The 26,150-nt window shown below is 35.3% G+C and overlaps 1 long non-coding RNA gene across 1 annotated transcript; it reads right to left on the bottom strand.

Annotated features, from left to right (window-relative positions):
• Positions 1-3,982: 3,982 nt before the first annotated feature.
• LOC116423013 lies at positions 3,983-26,145 on the bottom strand. The gene is made up of 4 exons (XR_004233503.1): positions 25,945-26,145; positions 10,959-11,086; positions 10,611-10,766; positions 3,983-4,073 (listed from the first exon to the last, which is right to left on the bottom strand). It is a non-coding gene; the product is annotated as an uncharacterized LOC116423013 (long non-coding RNA).
• Positions 26,146-26,150: the final 5 nt, after the last annotated feature.

Raw genomic sequence — 26,150 nt, 5'->3', positions numbered from 1 at the left:
AGAGGACATATTTTACTTACGAACATAATGTGTTAAATGAGGATCTGAAGACCTACAAAATATCCTTTTGTCCACAAGGGAACCTCTGATCCAATAGAGAGAGGGATGATTATAACTTGGTACATATATGTCCAAACTCATCCAGGTGGGTTTGGTGGTCCCTTGAATGGCAGTTTCTGTCTCTGTCTACACACACACACACACATATACACATGCACATATGCACAGTATGATCTCTCTCTCTCATTCTTTTTCTGTTTCTGTTTCTATCGGTGTCTTTCTCTTGTTACATACAAAGAGAGATTGGATTTTTTGACAGGATGAGCAATCTCTTAATTGGCTGAGGACCTTCTGAGAGAGACAATGAAAAGAAAGAATTGTGAATTAAAAAAAAACCTAATGGGAACCTCCTCCCCAAATGGTAAGCATATGCGAAGGAATTGGCAGCTCAACAAGTTCCTTGTTTCCTAGAAACTTTATCCCCAAAGACTGCTAAGAGTTAATTTCTTGGGTGAGATCTTTCTCTCTCTGAAAGAAAGATTAAGCTGAGACTCCATCTCACTTCCAATTCCTGTATTCTATCACCTAAACTAAACCATGTAGTTTTTCTGATTGCTGTCTTATTTTAAATATGTTTACTTGTTATCCATGATTGTCTTTTGTGCAATAAGCATTTGATGGGAAGGAAAAGAAGCTGGTGGAGATTAAGCTGTTACTTCCCAGGTATGGGAGGTATGGGAGGGACTACTTCCCATCCCCCTAGAAACCAGAGCAAGTGATTTTATTTTGAATCCCCTCTTCCCAGAAAGTATTACCCTAAATTGCAAATACCACATGTAACAGATACCTTCAATATAGGAGAATAAGGGAATCGTTACAAATCCATCCCTACCCTTTGCCTCAACACAAAGGTGAAACTCTAGTCTTCCCGAGTTTTAGAGTAAAGCATTCCAGATCTGTCTATATATTCATGCTATAGACTGATTCTATGTTTCATGGTCCATAATTGTTACACACACACACAAAAACATTTAATTTTTTTTTTAACTATACACTTTGTCACACACAGTGGCAAATAAAGGTCTATGAATTTCTATGTTATCCATCTAGGAATACTACAGAGACCATTCCTGAGATCTCTGAATAAACATATGTATATGTATGTGTATATATAAATACACACATACATGCACACATACACAAAACACAGATACACAGCACATTTATTCCTCAGTTAATCTTGGAGACATTCCCCTCCCCTCAGGATCACATCAGCATGAATCAATGAGATAGGAAAAGGCCCCCAGCTTATCTCCCAGAGAGGTGACACTCCCTGGCTGGTGTTCTCTTGTGAGAAGCTGCAATTACTTATTTTCTCTCCAAGGTCTGGCTGAGTGTGACATTTCCATTTGCTAGTGTGATCCTCACCCTGTCCCTGATTAGGGTTGTCAGCTCTAGTTGAGGCTTCTTACCTAGAGGAGATGAGATGAGACCAAGAAGGGAGAGAAAGGAGTGAGAAAGGAGGAAATAGGAGGATGGGGCATGAAGCCAGCTTTTTATCAAACAAATCCCCCAAACAAACCCCCATTCCATTGTCACTAATTTTGTAATTCTGAACTCCAAGACTTGGAGAGCCACTATTGATAGTATAATACTTTTACTATACTGATTAGTATTAATACATAAATACTGTCTATAAATACATAAGGCTAGCACATAAAATAAATTTTAAAAGTACATAAATGTTCATAAATAATTGAAAGGTGAGCAAGATACTGGAAGGCTATAAGACTGGGCTCCTTCTCTGATTTCCTGACTGTAGATAGTCTTTTCTCATAGCTTTAGGCAGTCTGATTCTGCAGTTCCACTTACCTTTGTTTTTATACATTTTGTTCAGAAGTTAGTGTTTATTGTACTGTATGTTCATACTTAACCCCAGTTTAGGCAACTCGATAAATCTTTGAAACTGAAATATAAACTGTTCTCTTATATTCCAGAACTGGAGCTCTAGTTGGGTCCTATATGTCTAGCTTATAAACAACTCATATTTTGAAATTTAATTAAAATTCTGCCTCCTCCAGGAACCCTTCCTGGATAGCTTCTAGCTGATGACCATGCTCCCTCACAAAGCATTTATTTCTGCAACTCTCTAATGAATCAATTGTAAGATTGTGTGAATGCCTATGGATATTTTATCTCTCAATTAGACTATAAATTCCTTGACAGCAGAGATTGAGTCTCATTTAACCTTTCGAATTCTTTAGATGTTTTCTGCACACAGCTGTTTAAAAATGCTTAAAAATGTTTGTCAGTTGATTTAACTGAGGAATAAAACAGGTATAAGTTAGCTATGTAGGAATTTGGGCAGCTAGGTAGTACAGTAAATAGGGTGTGGGCTCTGGAGTCAGTAAGACTCATTTTCCTAAGTTCAAATCTGGCCACATTTATTTATTAGTCTTTGTGACTCTGGGCAAGTCACTTGATACTGTTTGCCTCAGTTTCCTCAAATATAAAATAAGCTGGAGAAGGAAATGACAAACTATTCTTGTACCCTTGCCAAGAAAACTTCAAATAAGATCAAAGAGTCAAACATAACTGAAAAAAATGACTGAACAATAACACCTCTCTAGGTATGACTGAACTAGAAACAACCCCTAAGTGGGTATGATATAAGATTGTTGAACTAAGGAAGGAATACGTTTGCACCCGAATTAGGAAGAGGAGTCACTGAATCAGACTAGATTTAATTCTTGTTCTGGGGGAGTTTAGATAAAGCTTTGGCCTGGAGGTATTAGAGTAGGTAAGGATAATCTCAATGGAAAAGTAGAATTTAAGAGAGATATGTAGTTTTCTGGTAGCCAAGGAGAAAATAACCAGGATTAAAATAAACAAATAAATAAGAAGTTTATTTTTTAGGCTGACCAAAGCATTCACAGTCAAAGGATTTTTAAATAAGTCATAGAACAGTCTGCACCTAGAATCATTGATTGGGTTAGAGCTAAAGGGACCCCATGAGTAACCTGGGACAGTCACTTTATTTAACAGTTAAAGAAACTGAGGCTGGGAGAAGTTGACTTGCCTTTGTTCCAGGGGTTGTTGGAGGTGAATTGCTCTTGAGAACCAATTATTAAATTTTCCATGTGAGCATTTAGACCTCAGAAATAGCTACAGAAGTCCAACAAATCTGGGCTTGGTTTATTGCTTAGTTAATTATCTATACTTAAAGTGATGGAGAAAATGTTAGTAATGCAGACTAAATTTAAAAATTGTAATGCTGGAGAAACTGAGGCAAGATAGAGATTAGAGAGTTTTTAATATTTTATTTGGATTTCTGATAGGGAGAGATTTTTCAGCATCAAATGGGAGATTCCAGAGTTCTTTATAGGACTTAAGTGATAAGGGGAAAACAAAGACAGAAGAGGGGATAGGCAGAGTGAGCACTGGACATTCTGATAAATTGGGAAGGTCTGGAGCCATGATATCTAAAGTAGAAGATCTTCCCCTTATCTGTGATTAAAGATTTACAATTTATAATCTTGGAGTAGCTAGCTCTAAATTATATCAGTCCTAATAATCAGGAGGGTATTGCAACCAGGGGAATTGAGGCAGAAAATTCAAGGAACTGAGGCAGAACAATTTAGGGAAACTGAGGCAGGACAATAAAAGTAAACTATGGTGCAACAAAATGTGTTTTCATATATAACCCTCCCTCTCCCCCAAACACACACTAGATCATACAAGTAGTAAGAATAGGTTTTGAATTCAGGTCTCATGACTCCAGTGTTCCATTTTGGCACTTTTTCCACTGAGACCTATAAATGCCAGCTCCTTGATTGATTGATTAACTAAACAAACCTGTCTCTTAACTATAGTCTGTCTCTCTCTCTCTCTCTCTCTCTTTCTCTCTCTCTCTCTCTCTCTCTCTTTCTCTCTCTCTCTCTCTCTCTATATATATATGTATATGTATAGTCTCATATACCTGGTATTGGGTTCCAAGATCCACATTCAGTTTTCCCCTCTGACACAACCTGTGTGAAACTTGGCGCATCATCCAACTTCTCTAGCCCCAGTTCCTAAAATATAAAATGGGGATAGTAATAATTATATGACTTAATATTTTGGGGATTGTTGTAAGATAAAGCACTTTGTAAATTTTAAGGCACTATAAACATGCTGTATAAATGTGTTGTTGCTATTTGGTTGTCTCATTTTCATATGACTTTTCATGTCCCCATTTGGGTTTTCTTGGTAAAAATATTAGGATGTTTGCTATTTTTTTCTCTGGCACATGTTACAGATAAGGAAACTGAGGCAAGTAGGGTTAAATGACTTGCCCAAGGTGACACAATTAGTGCCTGAGGCACTATAAATGCAAGGTTTTATCTATTATAGTATATAATACATGTGTGTGCATATGATAGATACACACACACACTATATATATATACACATATGTACATGTAAATATATATACTATATGTACACACACTAAAGACAAATACACATACATATATGTATGTATGCATATATACTTTTCTATCATATTCTTATGAATCCTCATGCTTATATAAACTCATTTTTGTGCATTCAAAATAAATAGCTTGAGAGTAAGTAACTACTATTGATTTACTATGAGAAAGAATTTCCAGGTTCCTAAGTCATAAGAAAAAGCTCCAGGTGGCTCTGGACTTTGCCAGTCTTGAAAGGCGCAGGGCTAAGGACATATGGATGGCCAGAATGCTATTAATGGAAAGTTAGCACAATTATTTCCTCTCTTTAAATAGTCCAACTGGCCCATTATATTTGTAGTGATGTTGATATTGCACACTTCACCACTCTTCGACTATTCCTGCAGTCACCCCATCTGGCAGCTCTCCAGACCTTTGATGAGGAGGGCTAGATACCAGACAAAACACCTATGTTTCAGGTGAATCTTAGGTGATGCCCTTAGATTCACATTTCCTCTGCTCAAACTATCTTATCAAGGTGCTTAAATGTCATCCACTGGGGAGACTGTTTTAATGAATTCAGTATTAACAGATGTTCCAATAAACATTGTCTCCACCTTTCCAGAAACTGTCTCAAGTCCAAATTGCTAGTTTCTATGAGGAAAAGTGCAGTTTTGTTTAAATGCTAATAAACAGACAAGTTCATACTTCTCTCTTTACCTTTATCTGAACCTGGAAGAAAGAACTCAAGTGGGAGTTTGGCTCAATGAAAAATGTATTGGAAGCGGCACCAATGCTACTGAGGGGCTACTTATTATTCACTATAATCTCAGGCAGCCAGGTAAATAAGTACTGGCCCATGAACTAAGGATCTACAAGAAATCAGGGTAGGCTTAGTGGGAGTCAGGCAGGAGACATCAAACAAATTAATATAAGCTGCCTTTTTATTAAAATTTTTTATTAAATTAAAAAATTATTAAATTTTAAAATTTCATGGAAATTTATGTTTACATGACATAGGAGGTAGAGCTCTGCTGCTGTAGAAAGACATCTTTGCTTGGTTATGCTTATGGATATAAAGATAAGGGGGGGTAGAAAGGTGGAAAAGAAAAATTGATGGTAAATGGAAGTTTAATCAATACAAAATTCAAAGGTCTGACAGAAGGTCTGTCTTCTAACCTGTCTTTTAAACAGGGTGAAAAGTGTAATGTAAGCAAGAACTGAAGTACGCCATGATTCAGGATTTTGACATTTCAATGGATCTGTGATCTCATAAATGTGGGCATTTCCTTCTGTGTCCTTTCACCCTTGTCCCGATCCTCCTTTAAATCCTCCACAAAAGTCCATCCAATGCCTTGGGAGCTTTCCTTTGACTCTGGACATTTTGTAAATAGCAGTGGTACACAGAGACTGCCCTTTATGTATCCTTCACTCTTGCCACATGTTTTGGTCTATCTTCCTTCACAGTCATATATCTTTTTGATGAAGTCCTTTATACTCTTTCTTTTGCACAATTCCTGGCTGGCAATATGTTGCAAGCTTCCTCTTCTCCTGCCATGTACCTCTTCATTGAGCCTTACTGGGCTTAAAATCAAGAAGATATGTGTTTAAATCCAGCCTCAGACACTTATTGCCTATGTGACCTTGAGTAAGTCACTTAAATGAGGCTATTTGCCTCAGTTTTTTTCAACTGTAAAATGGGAGTAATAATAGCATCTCCCTCCCAGGGTGGTTGTGAAGATCAAATGAGATGCTTGCAAAATGCTTTGTGAACTTTAAAATGTTATCTAAATGATAGCTATTATTATTGTTATTATTGTTTACAATTTTAATTCTTAAGAAATTGCTGGAAGATGATATGGCTTTCCATTATAGGCAGGAATAGAAAAAACACTGACTCAAATAGTTTATTAGGCATGAGACTAATTGTAGATTCCTAGTCTAAGTAAGTAATGACTAGTTTTTAATGATGATTTATGAAATATCTCATTACTTTGTGGACATATTATATATTTTCTTCCTTGATCCATTCTTAAATGATGACATAGTTCTACGATTTGCTACAATATAATATTGGTTTAAACTCAATATTATTTCAAAAGAGTTTGTTTCGGAAGAAAATGGGTCATTAAAATACTTTGTAGTTGTTGTTATTCAGTCATTCAATTGTGTCTAACTCTTTGTGACCTCATGAACCATATCACATCAGTATTATCCGTAGGATTTTCTTGGCAAAGACATTAAGTGTTTGGTCATTTCCTTCTTTAATCGATTAAGGCAAAATGTGCAAACTTTGCCCAGTACTTTATCCACTAAGCCACCCAGCTGCCATATTTTGCAATAGAACTTGCTCTCTTCCACTAAATCAGTTTTGCACTCAGGTTATTTTTGTGTATGATATCTGTCTAAAATACGAAAAGACCAGAGCTATAGACCATCCAACTATATATTATTGTCTTAAGAAAAGGTATCCTTCCCCATTTTATTTTTCCTGGTAGACTAAATTCTCAACATTAAGTATATTTAAGGAAATTCTTCAAAGTTCAGACAGAAGGGTTGCATCATCCCGTTTGCCATTTATTTGAAATAAGATTTTCTTCCCTCTAAAGAAACTTATTTTTGAAGAACAGCTTTATACAAATGAAGAGACAAATAAAATATGGCTCTTGGGTATCCTCATAAGCAAAATCTTTCCTGGTACTTTGAGCTTTCTCTTTTTTGACATTATCAATCAAGAAGGCTACAATGTAGTTATTCATTGTAGGATGGAATAACAGAACCATTCTTAGTAACTCATCAAGTGTGAGAATCATTTCAGAATCATTGCCTATGGAAGGAGAATAATTTTTATGTGTGGTTTGTGGAATTTTCCTCATTACATTATAGTCACATTGTATATTCTCCTGCTTGACCCATTCAGAAACCATGACATAGCTGCGCAGAAAAATGCTGCTACATGAATTGGATTGAATGTGAAGAACTCACTATGGAAGGAAATGACAGGCAGTGCCATTTACAATATTAACTCAATTTCCCCTTACTTATAATGGAAAACAGAACTCTTTATTGGCCTGGTGTTATTTCTTTCTTTCTCACTTATCATGATCAACAAAGGAAATGAATATCTGTGTGAAGCTTAATTTCCACTCCTTGGGAAAGCATGGGATTTCTGAGAAGCCTTCTAAAAAGGGTTATTCTAAGTTGGTGACTATACCACAGAGGCTGCAGGCAGCTTGTCAACACCCACTATGCCAAATTGATGTAGTTTTCAGGGCTTAATATAAAAATGAATGCTGAAGTCAGGTACTGGCACTCCACCTGAGAAAACACTCAAGTATCTCACATCTTTCTTGTCTGGTATAAAGTTAACTGATAAGTGGATAAGTGGGATCATACTTATTTCCTAATGGACAATTAATTAGGATAGAATGTATTTGCCTCAGGAAAATGAGGGTATTGTTTGAAATATTAAAATCTGGAGTTTCAGGAAATGTGAATCTCTATTAAATATTGTCTCATTTTGATTTGACCCACCATTTTACAATTTTGGATCCTCTATGTTATTCAACATATTAAGATATCAAATTATGAACAGGAAGACAGTGTAGGGGTCATTTAATCTAAATACCTCATTTTACCGATGAGGAAACTGAGAGCCATTAACAAAATAACTTGCCCCGAATTACCTCCTTTTAGTGGCAGAACTCGTAATTAAACTTAAGATCCTATAATGTCAAGATCAGCATAAGCAATCCCTCCTCCTCCTCTTATATCATCTTTAAATTTAAGAAGTATATTACCTATGACTTCATTCTATCATTGATAAAAATATTAATAGCAGAAGTCATGGACAAGTTCTCTAGAATCCTCCTATACCATAACACATTAATGACTACTCTTTGAAGCCAGTTCTTTAAACAATTCTTTACTCATATAACTAGTTGACCCACAACTTTTTACCTTGTCAACAAGAATAATATAAGAAACTTTGTAAGATTTTAAGCTGAAATCCATTGGGTAAGTTAAAATTTCAGCATTCTTCTCATCTACCATATCTAATCTAAACCTATCAAAAAGAAGAAAAGAGTTTAGTCTGGATTTACTTGTTTTGACAGTCATGTTGTTTCTCAGTGATTACTTTTGTTTCTTACACTCATACACCATTTTTTAAATAAGATATTATAGAATTTAATCAGGTGCAGATGGAACATAAAGTACATGCTATAATAAAACTTTAATAATAACATCTTAGATAATTGAGTCATTCTTGGGAATTTAGGATATTGATAATCAAAATCAACTTATTTTGTTCAAAATGACAAATTTCCATTAACAATGTTTTGTTTGTGTATTGCAACATAACCACTAAATTAAAGAAGGTATTTAAGGATATACCATCAGAGCCCTGTGAAAATGAAATAAACCTATTCCAAACTCATGTAAAAAGCGGTCTAAATTTGCTATCACCATTTTATCCCCATTCATTCATTTCTCTTCTTTTGCAACTTGACTTCCAATTTTGCCAGTTCAGAACAAAGCTCTTTTAAAGGTTGCTGATGATCTCTTCTTTAAATCTTTGTATCATATTTATTTGTATACACCTTTAACACTCTGATTAGACCAATGTTCTCCAAAATAAAAGCCAGAGCCTTCTGGAGGGTAATGGAATTATTCCAGAAATTCTAACCCAAAGGGGAATGTAATTGGCAAAATGAAAGATAGGAAGAGTGTATCTCACCCTCAGGGATAGGCAATTTAAAAAAATTTGTATCTATCCCATCCTACAACACTCCCCTATTCTCTCCTCCTTAGGCTGTACAAGTTCCCAAACATCTCCCTCCCTGTTTTTTAGGTTGGTGTCAAACTCTTAGAAGTCTGGAATCCAATATATTAAATCTAAGATTTATATTATAAATAATCTAAATCTCCTTAAGGTTATAGACTGTCATTAAAAAAAAATCTTTATATCCCCAGTGCTTTGCATAGTATAGTATGTATTTAAGAAATGTCTCTTGAGTAAGAAAGACAGTGTGGAATAGTGAAGGAAAACTGGTCCCAGCCAGAGTTACCTTCTATCTTTTATACATATTGGTTCTATGACTCAGGGTAGAATGCATCACCTTTCACTACCCTGGACAACACTCTAAAAATACAAATTGGAAAGAAGATGCCAGCCTGGATTGGTAAAAACAGTTTCCTTATCCAGAATTTGCCAACATCAATGGAGCCAAAGATCCAGTCTCTATTCCCATATTTTTATATATGTTCTTGTTGTTGCTCTACCTTCCTTTCTAATGGCAGTTCTAGGCTTTATTTCATTTTATACATAACACTAATAGGACTGGTAAATTAAGGAATTTTTTTTAGCATAATTAGAATTTTGAGTTAGTTTATGCACAATTTCTTCAATGAGAAATAGTGAGAAAACAGAAAAATGCATCACTTCCCATATTTCACAAACTACAACCCTTCCAATGCTCACTTTCACAAGCAAACTTCAAGTTCTTTGTATCTTTTTATCTTTTGGTTCAATAGAAGCAGTGGGTGAAGGAATGCTGGTCTATCTTCTCCCCCATCTCTTCCTTACTCCATGGCCTCCAGCCCCTGAAGCTAAAGTTGTGGTCAGCCCAATTTGGGAGAGACTTTGCTGTCTAACCTGGCTGAGGGGCTCAGAGTGCAGCCTGAGGCTGTGGACACCCAAGGGGGACACCTGAGGCCATAGACTCTGCCACTCATTACTGTAGTAAATTGTAAATGTACAGTACCATTTACTGTGCTACCTGTTAATAGTTCTCTCTCTCTCTTTCTTTCTCTTTCTCTCTCTCTCTCTCTCCCCCTCCTTCTGTCACTCTCTCTTTGTCTCTCTCTCTCTCTCTGTCTCTCTCTATTTGTGTTACTAATGAACTATTTTTTTGAGCATTGTACCCCTATTTCTATTTTCCCCATAGGTCCTGTGGTTTTTATTGAATGATTTTACATAGATGCTTTGGGGAAAACATATCAAATTATAGCAGAACTGAGTATATCTATATTCCAGGGCTTAATACAGAGACACTTAATATATGCTGGTTGATTGATTGGTTGATTGATTGATTCCAGCCTAGTTAAATTTCTAAGACTATAAAATTTAAATTATGAAGAAGGTACAGGAAGTGTCCTCACCCAGCCAAAGAAGGAGTTCCTTATATCAGTGAAATTACAGATGCAATCCTTGACTTTATTTATTGGAATAGAATAAAGCAGGCATTCCTGTTATAGTTCTCAGGATAGTCACAAGGTTCCTTGTTTCTGTAGAGTACGTAGTTCTTAGGCTTTCTTCTAAGGAACGGAAGAGAAGAATACCAACAATGCAAATAAATATTTAATAAAAATCTTAGTATTGTGCATTTGCTTCTATGAATTGATTACAATTATATTTTACAATAATTTTTAAACAATGCTTCTTACAGTGAAAGATTGTGGTTTTAGCAAAAAATGATGAAGATATAGTATAAAAACAGCCCTTTTTACCTCACTTTGTCTGGATTTGGTGATTTCCTTGAAGACCTTGTCAGTCCCTTAGGGTCAGAAGCAGATTGTAAGTCAAGGATTTTGCATCAGATATGGGTGCTCTATAAACATCCTATAGGGAATGGACACTGTTTAAGAGAGAGGGGGATGTTATAAGTAAGGGATAAATGAGGATTTTAGAGATAGAATGGAGAGAGAGAAAGAGAGAGGGGGAGGGAGGAAGAGAGAGGAGAAGAGAGAAAGAAGAAGAAAGATAGAGAGAATGAGAGAGAGAGAGAGAGAGAGAGAGAATTTTAAAATAGATGATCTAGATTTAAATATCAGTTTTGTCACTTTGGGTCTCAGTTTCTTCATCCAAAAAATGAATAGATTGTGCTACATGATCTCTGAAGTCCCTTCTACCCCAAAATAGATAATCCTATGATTTTTGTTATCTTTCAAAATTAAAATTTACCATTTTATGTCTATAATATTTCCTACATTCACCCCTTCCTTTCCACTTTACTTCCCTAGTTTAAGTCCTTATCACTTCTTAACTGCCATCCCTATTTGCAAGCTCTCCTCTCTTTAATACATCCATTGCTAGGATAATTTTCCTCGTTCACTTTTCTGACCATTCTTCCTAAACCTTTAGTGATTTCTCATTGCAGTATAGTAACATTTGGCAAAGTGTGAATCACCGAGATCCTTTCAATGGGTTCAGAAAGTCACGATTATTTTTATAATATTCTAATATTTTATTTGTCTATTGAAATGCTCCTTCCTTTTCCAACTAAATATTTGTGTATGGATTGATTTTCTTCATTGTACTTCAACTAAAATTATATGTCACAATAAATTGAATACAGAAATAGATAATCTGTTAAACTACACATTAAAAAAGATTTACAAAAGTTTGTAAAATACTGAGAGGCAAAGCCAAGATAGTGGAGTAAAGGCAGGAATTCACCAAGCCTTTCTCCTAAACTGCTCCAAATTCCTTTAAAAATTGACTCTAAACAAATTTTAGAGCATTAGAACACCCCAAATTTTCCAGCTGAAAGGCAACTTAGAAGCTTAGTACAAAAGGTCTGTGACCACAGGGTGGGAGTCCATCATGTAGTCCTGTTACAAACTGTGCCAGTGCAAACCTGGACCTGGCCCCAGCCCAGACTTCTGAATCAGTGACAGTATAGGAGACTTCTAGACTTCTCAGCCCAAAGACTCCAAAGAAGATTGAAAAATCAACAGAAAAGGTCTGTGGCAACAGAGGGGGAGCCCAGTTTGCATCCAGTGCAGGTTCTGCCAATGTAGCCCTGATCCAGCCCCAGCCTCTGCCTGGCCTTGTCCCCAGGGTTAGTGAGGAAGGACCTCTGAATTGACTGTGATGCTGGTGGCTTCTGGACCTCAGGGGGGGCTTGGAAGGTATGAAATATGCTTGAAAGGTTATAAATTTGTGGATTTCTTTTGACCTACCAATACCATTATTATGCATGAATACCAAAAAATATTAGTAAAAGGAGGGGGAAAGGAAAAGGACCTATAAGTACAAAAATATTTGTAGCAGCTCTTTTCTCAAGGCAAAAAATTGGAAATTTAAGTGATGTCCATTAGTTGGAAAAAGGATGAATAAATTGTGATGTATGATTCTCATGGAATATTATTGTTCTATAGGAAGTGATGAGCAAGATGCTCTTGGAAAAAAAATACTGAAAAGTCCTCTATGAATTCAAGCAAAATAAAATGTACTGTATACAAAATAATAGCAATGTTCCAGGATGACCAGTTGTAAATGACTTTGCTATTCTCAACATTACAATGATTCATGACTCCTCTGAAGGACTTATGATGAAAAATCCTATCCATACTCAGAGAGAAACTGATTGTGTCTGAATACAGATTGAATCATATTCCTTCTCTCTCTCTTTTAACTTTATTTATCTTGAGGGTATTTTTTATTAGGGTGGGAGATCTATGTTTTCTTTCAGAATGTGACTTTCATGTAGATGTTTTGCTTAACTTCCACATGTGATTTTTTTTAATGGGACTTGGGGGTGGGGATAAGGAAGAAAATCTGGAGCTCAAAAGTTTTAAAATATGTAAAAATTGTTTTAAATGTAAATGGGAAAATATTAAATAAATAAGATTTAAGAGAAAAAATTTTGTAAAATTTCTTAATTTTATTTTGAAAAAAATTCATAAAAGACATTGTTAGATTAGTAATAGCTTTATTATTATTTTAAATAATATATCTTAAAGTATCAATTTTTTAATGTATTTGTTTCTTTTTTTTCCTTTTTTTAAAGCTTTTTATTTTCAAAATGTAAGCATGGATAATTTTTCAACATTGGCCCTTGCATAGCCTTGTGTTTTAGATTTCCTCCTCTTTCTCCCCACTCCCTCTTGTAGATGGCAACCAATCCAATACATGTTATATATGTTAAAAATATATGATAAATCCAATATGTACAAACCTATTTATACAATTCTCTTGTTGCAGAAGAAAAATCAGATTAAAAAGGAAAGAAAATGAGTAAGAATGCAAGCAAACAACATCAAAAATATAAGTGAGAATATTATGTTGGGATTCACACTCAGTTCCCACAGTCCTCTCTCTGAGTATAGATGGTTCTCTTCATCACAGGATCGCTGGAACTCACATCAATCATCTCACTGTTGGAAAGAGTCATGTTCATCAGAATTGATTGTCATATTATATTGGTGTTGCCATGTACAATGATCTCCTGGTTCTGCTCATAAAATATGTTTTAATTTCTAATATGGAAAATTGATAAATAAAATCCACATAAATATAAGTTCATTGTGGTCCTAATAATTTTTAAAAGTATGAAGGGGTTCTAAGACTTTTGAGTTATATAGAGAATATAGACAAATTCTTTAGTGTGGCACATAAAGCTCACCATGATCTGCTTTATTCTACCTTTCTAACCTTATTCTCCATTACTTGTTCCCTAATAAACTCAGTTACCACCAAACAGATTTACTAGCTATTCTCCAACCCTATCTAACATTAATCTTATAATGGATGGAATACACTACCCCTTCATCTTCATCTGTTTAAAGCCTTCTCATTTATCAACACCTAGATCAAATACTGCCTGATTTGTCCTTCTTAGAGTATTTAGTCTACATTCCTTCTTGGTTTTATCACAATCTACTTTGTATTATATATAATTGTGATCCCACTGTATTAGACCATAAATTCTTTGAGATCAAGACCCGCATTATTTATTTATTTTTAATCTCTGCTTCTCACTAGTGCTTAATAAACATTTGTTAAATTGAATTGTCCTAAAATTTAGAGGAACAGGAGAATGTTGTTTTCCATTATGGATGAAAATGATTGTGAATTTTCAGAAGGTAGTGAGACTATATGGGCTTGTAATTAGGAGTCAGAGTTGAGTTTAAATGTTTAATATTAATATACTTAAAATTTGAGTTATCTCTATTTAATGAACCAGGGAAATTCCCAAAATGTTAGGCCCAAAGTAGAATTTCTTGGATTTCAACAATGTAAATACTACCTTTACCAAGACATATTTCATCAGCTCTTTAACTTGGAAGATGGACTTAGAATTGCTGTGACTAAAACATAGTGTATGAGGTGTTCAGGGAGGACCAGCACTTCTGGTGTGAGAGCTTGCTGAACATTTTCAAGGCTGCTCATCTGCCTTTGATGTCCCCCAATTCTCACTTGTGGCTCCAAGAAGCTGTAACAAGTACAGTGGCCACTCCACAGCTAAACCAGATTGGGATAATCGATAGTTCTGAAACCTGTCAATGAGTTAAGGGAATGTTGGCTCCATGCAAGTGACTATTTCCCCCAGTGGAATGGACAGATGAGATAAATTTATTCCAATAGTCATGAAGGCCCCTGAAGCAGGTGCTGGGGAGCACTTAGAGCTTAGTCAGACATCAAAGACCCCAAGGTCATTCACAACATCCTGGGCCATCCCCACTTGTCTTGACTTTTGTCCTGCCACTGGACTTTGGTACCATTGGAAGAGAGCGTGAGACTAATGACTTTGTGCAAGTCTGCCTCATTTAAATCCAATTCACATACAAATCATCATCCATCACCCATCAGGATATCATTGGTCTTTGAAAATGAAGGATGAACAATAGAAATCCTGCTAATGAACCTCTAAATCCATCTGGTTGGTTCTCAAAAGTGAATTATCGAACTTAACAGCAGAGCTTTGCTTTCTAGGTTCGTTGGACCTTCCTGAGTTTGCATTTTATCAGCATTGCTTTCAAGAAACAGTGATTGAAGCAGTCAGGAGAACCAAGTTCAAATATGACTTTAGCCACTTGACACTTCCTAGTTGTGTGACCCTGGAAAAGTCACTTAAACCTGACTGCTCCACCAAAAAAAAGTAGTCAACTTTAGATCCCCATGAAACATTGAATGAGGACCTTATGCTTGACTACGCTTTATGACAAAACTATTGTCCATGGTACATCCAGGAAGTGTGATATAATAGAAAGAACCTTAGATTTGGAGCCATTGACCTATTGGATCACCCATCTCTGCCATTTACCATCTGTGAGAGCTTGGTTAAAACCATTTAATCTGTTTGTCTCAGTTTCCTCATCTATAAAATGAAAGAGTAAGACTAAAAGACCTCCAGAGTTCTTTGAAGCTCTATACAGAATATACTTGATTAATACTTGTTTGTTAATCAACCAAAACCATGTTATTGGACCAGTCAGTAACTAGATGGTACAATGGACAAAGCACTGGGCCTAGAGCAGGAAGACCTGAATTCAAATCTGGCCTCAGGTAGTTATTGGCTGTATAATCATCAGCAAGTCACTAAACTCTGTTTGCCTGTAAACATCTGTAAAATGGACATAATAATAGCACCTACATCCCAGAGTTCTAAGGATCAGGTAATACATGTGAAGTGCTTAGCACAGAGCCTGCACTTAGTAGGTGCTATGTAATGATGATGATGATGTGCCTTCTGTGTCTCAAGTACTGGATATATAAACACACACACAAAAAATAGTCCTTGCACTTGAGTAACTTACAATCTAATGGGGGAAGTGAGGAGATTAAAGTTGTCCCACCTATGATAAAAAAGAGGTAGAGTTCTGAGACAATGTATTTTATTAAAGGGTCCAAGTCCCCTTCTATTGAAGTAGATTCAGATCTTCCTCAGTATTTTAGACAGTCCCTATTTGTATAGAACTAGATGTGTAAATATTCCAGATTGACTATGCCAAATACAGGATAATTCCATCAATTGACATAAGAGACATAAGCTAAAATAACAAAATAATCAACCAGGTCACAAGTTGGATGAAGCGAGAAGTATCTCCACTGATGAGGTAGTTATAAGATGAATGGGTTTTTCTTAGCTTAGGCAGGAGGAGATGACACAAGCTTTCTCAGGTTGGGTAAGGCGTCTAAGTCATCATTAACGTAGTCACCTGCTCCTACTGGACAAGAGAGAATGGTTCAAAGGTACAAAATTTATCTTGGGGAACTTTCCACATAGTTGTGTTATCTCTGCTTGGTCACCAAGAAAAGAAAAAACAAGGATAGAGGACCTTTAGTTGATTTCTTACAATTAAGCAAGTAAACTTAGAATCTGCAGTTCACATTTTTGGGGACTAATACTTAGAATTTTGATATGATTCCATTAAATATAATAATACTTATTGAATAAAATCCAAATAAATTATTTCTCACAGAAGACAATACACAAAAGGAAACTGAAAAGGGGGGGGAAGGAAGAAAGATACAGGATGGGAATGTGATGAAGAAATCCAAGCTGGTCTGGATATCCTTCTTACACTGAGGTTCTCAGAACACCTCTCTATTCAATCCTATAATCAGAGAGCATAGACATTGGTCACCACTCCAAGGTTTGAGTTGCTCACCACTTAACAAGATTTTATATATGGATTTGAGTTGGTCACTACTCCACAAGGTTTATATATGGATTTGAATAGGTATTCATCTGTATTGTATGACTGAGCAAAAAGCAGCTTTCATTGTCCTGTTCTTGCTATCAATGCAACAGTATTTGAAGTTAATTCTTCTGCAGAAATCTCCTCAAGACCCTCCCCCTTATAAATGTGAATTTACTTAAGAAAAATAATGCATTAAATTAATTCAAATTGAAGTGTTAATGACTAATCTGGTTTTTCTTTTGACCAGGGTGGAGAATAAATTCTTGGTCCTGGGAAGAAGATGAAGGTTGTACAGAAAGGAGAGGGGGCAACTAGGAAATTTCAAAGGAAGGAGAGAGTATAGAAAGTAGAGGTCAGTACTCTTCAACAGTCTCGGGGCATGTGATATAAGCACAGATTATTTTTTTCCTAGTATGATAAAAGTGTTGAACATCATTTTGCCAATGGATAGGCACTCTGAGGCTTTTATGGGTGGACTCCCGTTAGAGTTTAAATAGCTTTAGTTTTCTGAAATGGATTAAAGGCTCTATCATCCTTTTTAAACAAAATGTGGCAAGGGTGCTTGGCTAACAGCTCTCTCTTCTGTTTCTTTTCCTCATTTGCTCTCACTTTCACTGTAACTTAGTATACAATATCTCTGCTTCATAGGTTCTGACCTTCTTAATCAGAGAGAAGTCTACTATCACATTTGCAAATGCTATTTTTCCATGATGCAAAAAATGGAATAAAAGATCTCATTAAGGGAGGACATATATGTCCAGAAGAGAGGGTGAATAATGTTTGAAAAATGGGGAATAAACCTGAATTCTGGACTGCTGCCATCTATGAAATATTGATAGAACCAGAGAGAGGTATCTATAGAGGATTTATGGATTAGCGTGAACAATAATCACCCAGGAAGAGATGAGAAGGCGTAGATGGCGAGGATCTGTACTGATAGAAGAAGAATTCACATGAATGAGATGTAGATACATGGATGAATATTGAAGTAAGAATGATGACTTTTTATACTGATCTATCTACATTTTTTGGCTATCCTTCCTATATGTAAAGGAATTTGTGAAGTACACGTCTATGACCACCAAGAAAAGTTGACATAGATTTAGTCAATGGACTATTGTAATAAATGTTAGCATGCTCACTGACAGAGCTAATGAGCTGCAGATAACATAAAGATATACAAGCTGTCATATGAAAGTGAGATCAAATTTATTCTATTTGCTTCTATAGAGAGGGGACCAGGAGCAAATCATGTAAGTTTCAGAGAAGAAAATTTGGATTTCATTTCAGGAAAAAAAGTTTCCACAATTATGTGTTTAGTTGTTTTCAATTATGTCCTGTTGTGCCACAGTCTCCTCAAAATGGTCCTGTCTCAGTTTCCCTAAATTGTTCTGCCTCAATTTCCCTAAATTGTCCTGCCTCAGTTTTCCTCAATTGTTCTGCCTCAATTTCCCTGGTTGCAATTCCTCTTATGTGCTCATTAGAACTGAGATAATTAGGGCTGTGGAGATCTGATATTCCAGAAGATAAGACTCCAGATGTCCTATTTTAGATGCCTAATTGACATTGTCTGTATTCTCTAAATCCAGACTTACCTCCTTAACTCTCAGTTTGTTAGAATTTATGGTCCTACCCCTCAACCTCTCAGAACCAGATTGGTGGTCCCTCCCTGGAAATTCCTGCTCACCAGAGTTTGGACTCCACCCCGCCCCCCTTTGTGTACCTGAGCTTGGAGCTTGTATATATTTCATTGAGAACTCACATTTGCTGCTGGATACTTTGGACATCAGTCCTGGAGGCATCATGCCCCCAGCACAATTTCTCCCTCTCAGAAATCCAAATAAAATATTAAAAACTCTCTAATCTCTATCTTGCCTCAGTTTCTATGGCAATACGGTTCAATTCTGTGTGACCCTATATAGGGTTTTCTTGGCAAAAATAACCTAGTAGTTTGCCATATCCTTTCCCCGGGTCATTTTAAAGATGAGGAAACTGAAGCAAAAAGGGTGACTTCCTTATGGTTACTTAGCTAGTAATTGCATTCAAATCTAGCATTCTATTCATTGTCACTTACTTGTCCCATATAATTAGAGCTGTGTAAAAGTAAAATGATCTGTCTCAGGTGGAAGAGCTTCCCTTCCTCTCCTTCACCCTGCCCCCAATATTTTTGAGCAGAGGATGAGTAGATGATTATTGTATTCATCTAATATATTGAACCAGAGTTTATTTTTCAGGATATTTCATACACAGACACAGACGCACACACATATATAAAATAATACATAGGAATAGATGCATTTACGCATTTGTATATATACTAGATCTAATATATGTATATATGTATATTATATAAGGTATATAATAGTTTAAATCTGTGCTAAGATTTTTTGAACATCTGTCCTTTACAACTCTAAAATTTTATGATTATGTGACACTGAGGGTATATAGTTTGCTAACATCAGTGCTGTCATTGAATTCAAGGAACCCAATCCTGTCTCTGCTATTTAGGATCTATGTGGCCTTGGATAAATTAACTTTATCTCATTCTATCTGAGTTTTTGCAACTGTCAAATAATCAGATTGAACTATATGACCTTGGAGATTCTAGCTCTAAATCTGTGATTCTCTGATCCTAAATAAGTCATGGGGAGGGGAAGGGGAGAGGGATCAGGAGGAAAAGGCAACAGAATAAAAAATTTTACATAGCATCTACTATGTGCCTTACACTGTGCTAATCACTGCTTATCTTATTATTTTATAAATATTATCTCATTTGAACCTCACAGCAAACCTGCAATGTAGATACTCTTATTACCCCCATGTTACAGATGAAGAAACTGAAGTAAACAGATTAAATGATTTGCTCAGGCTCACACAGCTAGTAAATGTCTGAGGCTGGATTTGAACACAAAGTCTTCCCAATTCCAGACCCAGCATTCTCCCTGTCATCTAGAAGATGATACTCTATAGAGGCACAAAGAATTTCAAATGAAGATAAGTGAATTTAAATGAGGATAAAGTGATAAAGAAACAAATACTAATAAAAGAATAATGAAATCTGACTATTTAAAAAAAAAACAACCCATTGAGGCCCTTAGGAATCTGATCTCATTTGAATTGAGAGGTGAAGGAGACGTATGAAAAATCATTGTTGTAAATCTCTGGATGAAAACAATTCTCTGAGTGCAGACTGCGATTATAATTATTAGCTTTACCCAAACCATGCCTCACCTCAGACCTTCACCGATAAAGAGGGAAAGCCCTTTTGCTCAAAATGATTAAAACATTTAGCACATAAAATGAACACAAGGGAGAAAGTCTTGTCTTCATTATACTCCGTGTTATGCTACACAATGAATATAATCTCCCCCAGGTTTTACTAAACATCCAAAGCTATTTAATTTATATTATTTTATTCACTTGAATTCACCTTAGACTTACTGAAGGGAAAAACCTTACAATAAATGGAAAGGTGTAGTTAACAAGATATTTTAATAATGGATCTTCATAAAAAACATGTAACAGTTAAAACTGAAATCAGTTCAACCTCTGTATCAGAGAAGTTGATACCAATGTACTTTTTATAAGGGGCAGAGTATGTTGGTCGTCATCATGTAAGATTAGGTAAGTACCCTATCAACCTGAAAGAAACTTTTACTAAAATACAGTCTGCACAAAGTCCTTCAAAATAAGTTATGATCATATAACATTTCATAATCTACAGTACTTGAGCATCATGGGGAGATGGTAATTACCCCATCAACCTGAAAGAAACTTTTACTAAAATACAGTCTACACAAAATCCTTCAAAATAAGTTATGATCATATAACATTTCATAATCAACAGTACTTGAGCATCATGGGGGGATGGTAATTACCCCATCAACCTGAAAGAAACTTTTACTAAAATAGAGTCTACACAAAATCCTTCAAAAAAGTTATGATCATATAACATTTCATAATCTACAGTACTTGAGCAAGAAAAGAAAACTTAATTTAGAGAAGAAAAAAACTCACTATATTATTGGTGAAGGAGAACATATACTACTCACTAAAGTAAGCTCATAGTTACCCAATAAGTGTTTAAACATCACCACCCATCTTATTTGGGTTTATGAAAACATGACATTGGGTGAATGACATCAGAGGGGGAATTTAGTTCAACTGGAAAAATGTTGCAAGTGTTAGGAATAAATAATCATGTAGAAGGTCTTTGACTTGAAATCAGCAAATCAGTAAATTTGAACCATAGTTCAAATATTTATGCACAACATGAAAACTAGACACATTGTTTAAACTCTATAGAACTATTAGCCCATCTGAAAATGGAGATAATAATCTTACTTCATTAAAATCCAATTTATGTACAAATCAAAAGGCATCACTATACCATTTCTACCCTCATCTACCTGTGGCAATGAGCAAGTGATAAAGCAGCAGGTGCATATATACTGGGAATTGTAGTCACAACCCTGTACACAGGTGGCCCAGACTATAAAGACATCTTGTCACTGAAAGCAGCAGTGGGATTTGGTGCATGATTTCTTGTTTGCAGATGATTGTGTGTTCAATACAGCTTCTGAAGCTGAAATACAACAAAGTATGGATTGATTCTCTGCTGCTTCTGCTAATTTTGGCCTAATAATTTACACCAAGAAAACACAGATACTCCATCACTAGCAGCACATCACCCATATGTGGAACCATCAATTACCACAAATGGTCAGATTTTGAATGTTGTGGATAAGTTCACTTACCTTGGCAATATACTTTCCAGGGATGTCCACATTGATAATAAGATTGACACATACATTGCCAGAGCTAGCTCAGAGTTTAGGAGATTTCAAAGAAAAGTTTGAGAGAAGAGAGGTATCAGACTGACTACCAAACTGAAGATCTACAGAGCCATTGTGCTGATCCAATTGTTGTATGTCCAGGAAACTGAATGGCTTCCATTTGAATTATCTTAGCAAGATTCTGAACATCACCCTGCAGGATAAGATACCAGATGCTGAGATGCTTTCTTGAACTAAATTGCATCCAAACTTTTTGCTTAGAGCACATCTCTGCTGAGCTGGCCACATTGTTTGAATGCCAGATGTATGCTTGCCAAAGTGATTATTTTATGGAGAACTCACAGAGAGCAAGTGCCCACCAGGTGGTCAGAAAAGGTGATATAAGGACACTCTCAAGGTTTCCCTTAAGAACTTTAGAATTGATTGTGTGACCTGAGAGACACTGGCACAGGGATTGCCCAACATGGCGTGAGCAGAGAAGGTGCTGTGCTCTATGAGCAAAGCAGAATTGAATTAGCTCAGAAGAAACATGAGATGTGCAGTTAGAGAATCCCCCCAAATATTCACAGGGACTATTTGTGTCTGACTTGTAGCAGAGCCTTCATATTGGTCTGATCAGCTATAGTCACTGCAGTTACACTGTAACTCTACTCTTAACATAGTGATGTCATTTTGTTCCTCTTTGAGAACAAAGGATAGCAACTACTACACATGAATCCTAAAAGAGATTTTCTTCTATGTTAAAAAAAAGTATTTCTAACAGCTGTTTTCTCAGGGCAAAGAATTGGAAATTGAGGGGATGTCCAACAATTGTGGAATATGATTGCAATGGAATACTATTGTTCTATCAGAAATGATGAGAGATGCTCTCAGAAAAACCTGAAAAGCTCATACAAAATAAAATGTACCATATACAAATAATAGCAGTGTTTGGGGATGATGTGAATGACTTTACTATTCTCAGCAATACAATGATCCAAAGCTACTCTGAAGGACTTATGATGAAAAATACTATCCATGCCCAGAAAAAGAACTGTTTGTGTCTGAATACAGATTGAAATATATATTTTTTAAACTTTTCTTTTTACTTTTTTTTTGGGGGGAGGGCAGGGAAAAGATCTATGTTTTCTTTTGCAACATGATTTTTATGGAAATGTTTTTCATAACTTCACATGTGTCTTCACAATGCAGGGGGTAAGTATGAATGGGGTTGAGGAGGGAGGAAAAAAGAGATCTAGAACTCAAATATTCAAAAATAAATTTAAAAAATTTACTTTCTGGAAAAATAAAATAAATTTATATCTCTATATCTCTATCTACATATATAAAATATAAACAAACAAAAAAAGAAATGGAGGGGAAAATAAAGTTGTTAATTGTTTCAAGTGATTTTTAGTTGATTTTCTAACTTTCCTAAGTATACCATCATATATATCATCTGTAAAGAGTACTGTAAAACTACTATTTCTAGTACAATTATGAATAATAATGGTACAAAAGTTTTTTTAAGTAGATTTATAGACCTCAGATTACAATACATTTTATGGTACATATGTGTGTGTGTGTGTGTGTGTGTGTGTGTGTATACACACACACACATATAAGCATGATTTATATATATATGTGTGATTATGCATGAATATGTGCATATATATAAAATATATATATATATATATATAATATACATAATGGTATACATGTATACATATACATTCATATATACATACACACGCTAGGGTAGTTAGGTAGTACAGTGCAGTGGATAGAGTGTCAGGCTTAGGTCAGGAAAGTAGTTTCGTATACAATCATCTTTTTTATTATAGTATGTTGTGAACATGCTTATTTTATTCTATAAATGAAAAATTATAAATTTTAAAGAAATCTATCCATACATATTTACTAACTGTGGAACCCTATGCAAATCACTTAAGCCTCTGTTTTCTCAAATGTAAAATGAAGCTAATAATAGGATGTACCTTTCAGAATTGTTGTGAGGAATAAAAGAGATATCTGTAAAGGTGCTTAGCACAATGTCTGTCACATAACAAACACTTCATAAATATTTATTCCCCTTCCTTCTCCTTCCATTTTTCACAATCAAGGTATAATCTAACCGGACTATAGATTTTAACAGATAGGATTCTGAATGTAAGTTATTTGAGGACATACCTTTTGTATTTGTATACTTAATCTAGGATAGTGCCACATATATATGCTTCTTTAGCCATCCTTATAAGGGAAAAAATAAGGAAGCAAGTATTTGTACTTTACATTGCATTAAGTATTTTACAAATATTATTTCATTTGATCCTCATAACAACTCTGAGAGTTAGATGCTATTATTATTCTGAGGAAGTGACTTACCTAGGATCACAAAGCTAAGAAATATCAGAATTTTCATTTAAACTCAGGTCTGCCTAATGCTCTTTTTTACTATATCACTTGACTGCTTCTTACCAGTACCATAAATTGCTAACACTGCTGCTTAGAACTGAGATAATAATTTACCCTTTTCCTACTTGTTTCTGATGAAAACAAAGAAATGAAGACTTAATAGTATTCATGAGAATATTTTTTTCTATTTATAAGTAAGGAAAACTATGTTCGATTCCAACTTTTGTACTTTGAAAATAGAGGGGACCCCTTTATTGAACTGGGCAATGTTAATTAAGCATGCAAGAATTATGAAATGGTCTCCAATTCTTGAGAACATATAGCTGACCCGATGTGGATTCTAACATGATGAGATGTCACTGGCAGTGGTAGGCAAAACAACTAGGTGACATCGTGGATAGAATGCTGAAGCTGGAATCAAAAAAAAAACCTAAGTTTAAATCCAGCTTCAGATACTTAATTAACCCTGTTGGCTTCATCTATACAATGAATTGGGGAAGGAAATAGTAAACTACTCTGTTATCTCTCCCAAGAAACCGTCCCCCAGTTCCCAAGGGATCAGAAAAAGTCAGACATGATTGAAAATGATTGAACAACAGCAATAACAAAATATACATTTATTCTGAAATCAGTTTGTCTTGACTTCTTTCTTTTGCTTTAAGTTGAAAAATATCACTTTGGGTTTTAATCATTCTTTTTTTTTTTTTTTTTTTTTTTTTTTTTTACTAAACGAAAGACAGAAAAAGAGACTTTTTCTCTTTTCTTTTGCGTTGTCCTGGCTTTTCCTAAGGAATATGGAATAGTAAAGAGACTCATCCTCTTAATCATCTTAGAATAGATATTAAAAGCTGATCTTTTGATAAACTAAGGAATTACTTGAAGTATTTTTTTGTTTGTTGTTTTTTCCCCCTCTTTCCTTAGGAGTTAGTTTGTGCAGCCAAGATAGGCCCAGGAGAGAATATCATTGTTATCCTCCTTTCAGAAATAATTGTGACTATCTGCTTAAGGCTGCTATGAGTTTAAAAAATCTGAATCTATGATTCCATAGATGTAGGTGACTTCATAATGGTTACTTTATTTCTTCACTCATTTGAAGGGTCAAATATTGGATTAAAGCTTCCCTATGTTTGAAGATAATTAGAAAAAAAAACTTATCTTTGTCATTTCTTGATCCTCTGTTCTTTTGCCTTCTATTGTATTGGTAGGTGTTATTGGAATCTTCTCATTTCAGAAATTGGGAGTAGAAACAACTTTCACTGATTTATTTTAGCAACTAATCTTCCAGTTATAAACCTAATGGGAGTGTTAAGGGTTAAGTCACTTGCCCAATTCACATAGCTAATATCTGTCAGAGGCAGGAATTCTATTTCTTCTAGACTATCCATTTCTATCCCTTCTATCACACTACCTACTCTCACTGTATACATAAATACTTGTGGAGTGTGGGTGTGTGATACAGAGTGTGAGCAACACTTCTTAGAGCTCTTGGGGACAAACACACCAATTTTTAGTAGGCTACTGGCTTATTTCCTTATTCTTTCTTACTGAATACTCCAAAAGGGTTTAGTGGATTTATTCTGGAATATAATTTAAAAAGTGACAAAATCTCTGAAAAGCTAAGTTCCTATCCTGAAATAAACTAAGGAAATCTCTACTAAGAGCTAGTATATCCTTTCATAATCTCAGACCCGAAGTTGATAGCCTTAAAGAAAAATCAGCATTAACAACCATATAATTTATTAGCAGCATCAAGTAACAAATAAATGTAAACATTTAAACAATATATAGAAAGCTGTGATGGCACTTTCAGCCAGATTCACCTCCACATTCAGTAAAACAGGAAAAAGAAATGCTAATTGGACTTTTGTTCTTACCAACTGTCACCAACTGCTGATTTGGACTTGTTTCAGCTCCATCTATTCCTTTGCCTTATTATGCCTTTCTTCTCTCTAACTCCTCTACTCATTTCTCTCTTTTGCTTCTTCATCTACTTATATGGGGGTACAAAATTTAGAGAAAAGTTTTTTTTCAAGCCAATAGAACCCTTCTACCTAAATGATATCCTAGCAAACCAAGTCCT

The sequence above is a fragment of the Sarcophilus harrisii genome, chromosome 3 (genome assembly GCF_902635505.1).
Source record: "Sarcophilus harrisii chromosome 3, mSarHar1.11, whole genome shotgun sequence".
NCBI classification, from domain to species: Eukaryota; Metazoa; Chordata; class Mammalia; order Dasyuromorphia; family Dasyuridae; genus Sarcophilus; species Sarcophilus harrisii.
This window is presented reverse-complemented; position numbering and strand designations above follow the sequence as displayed.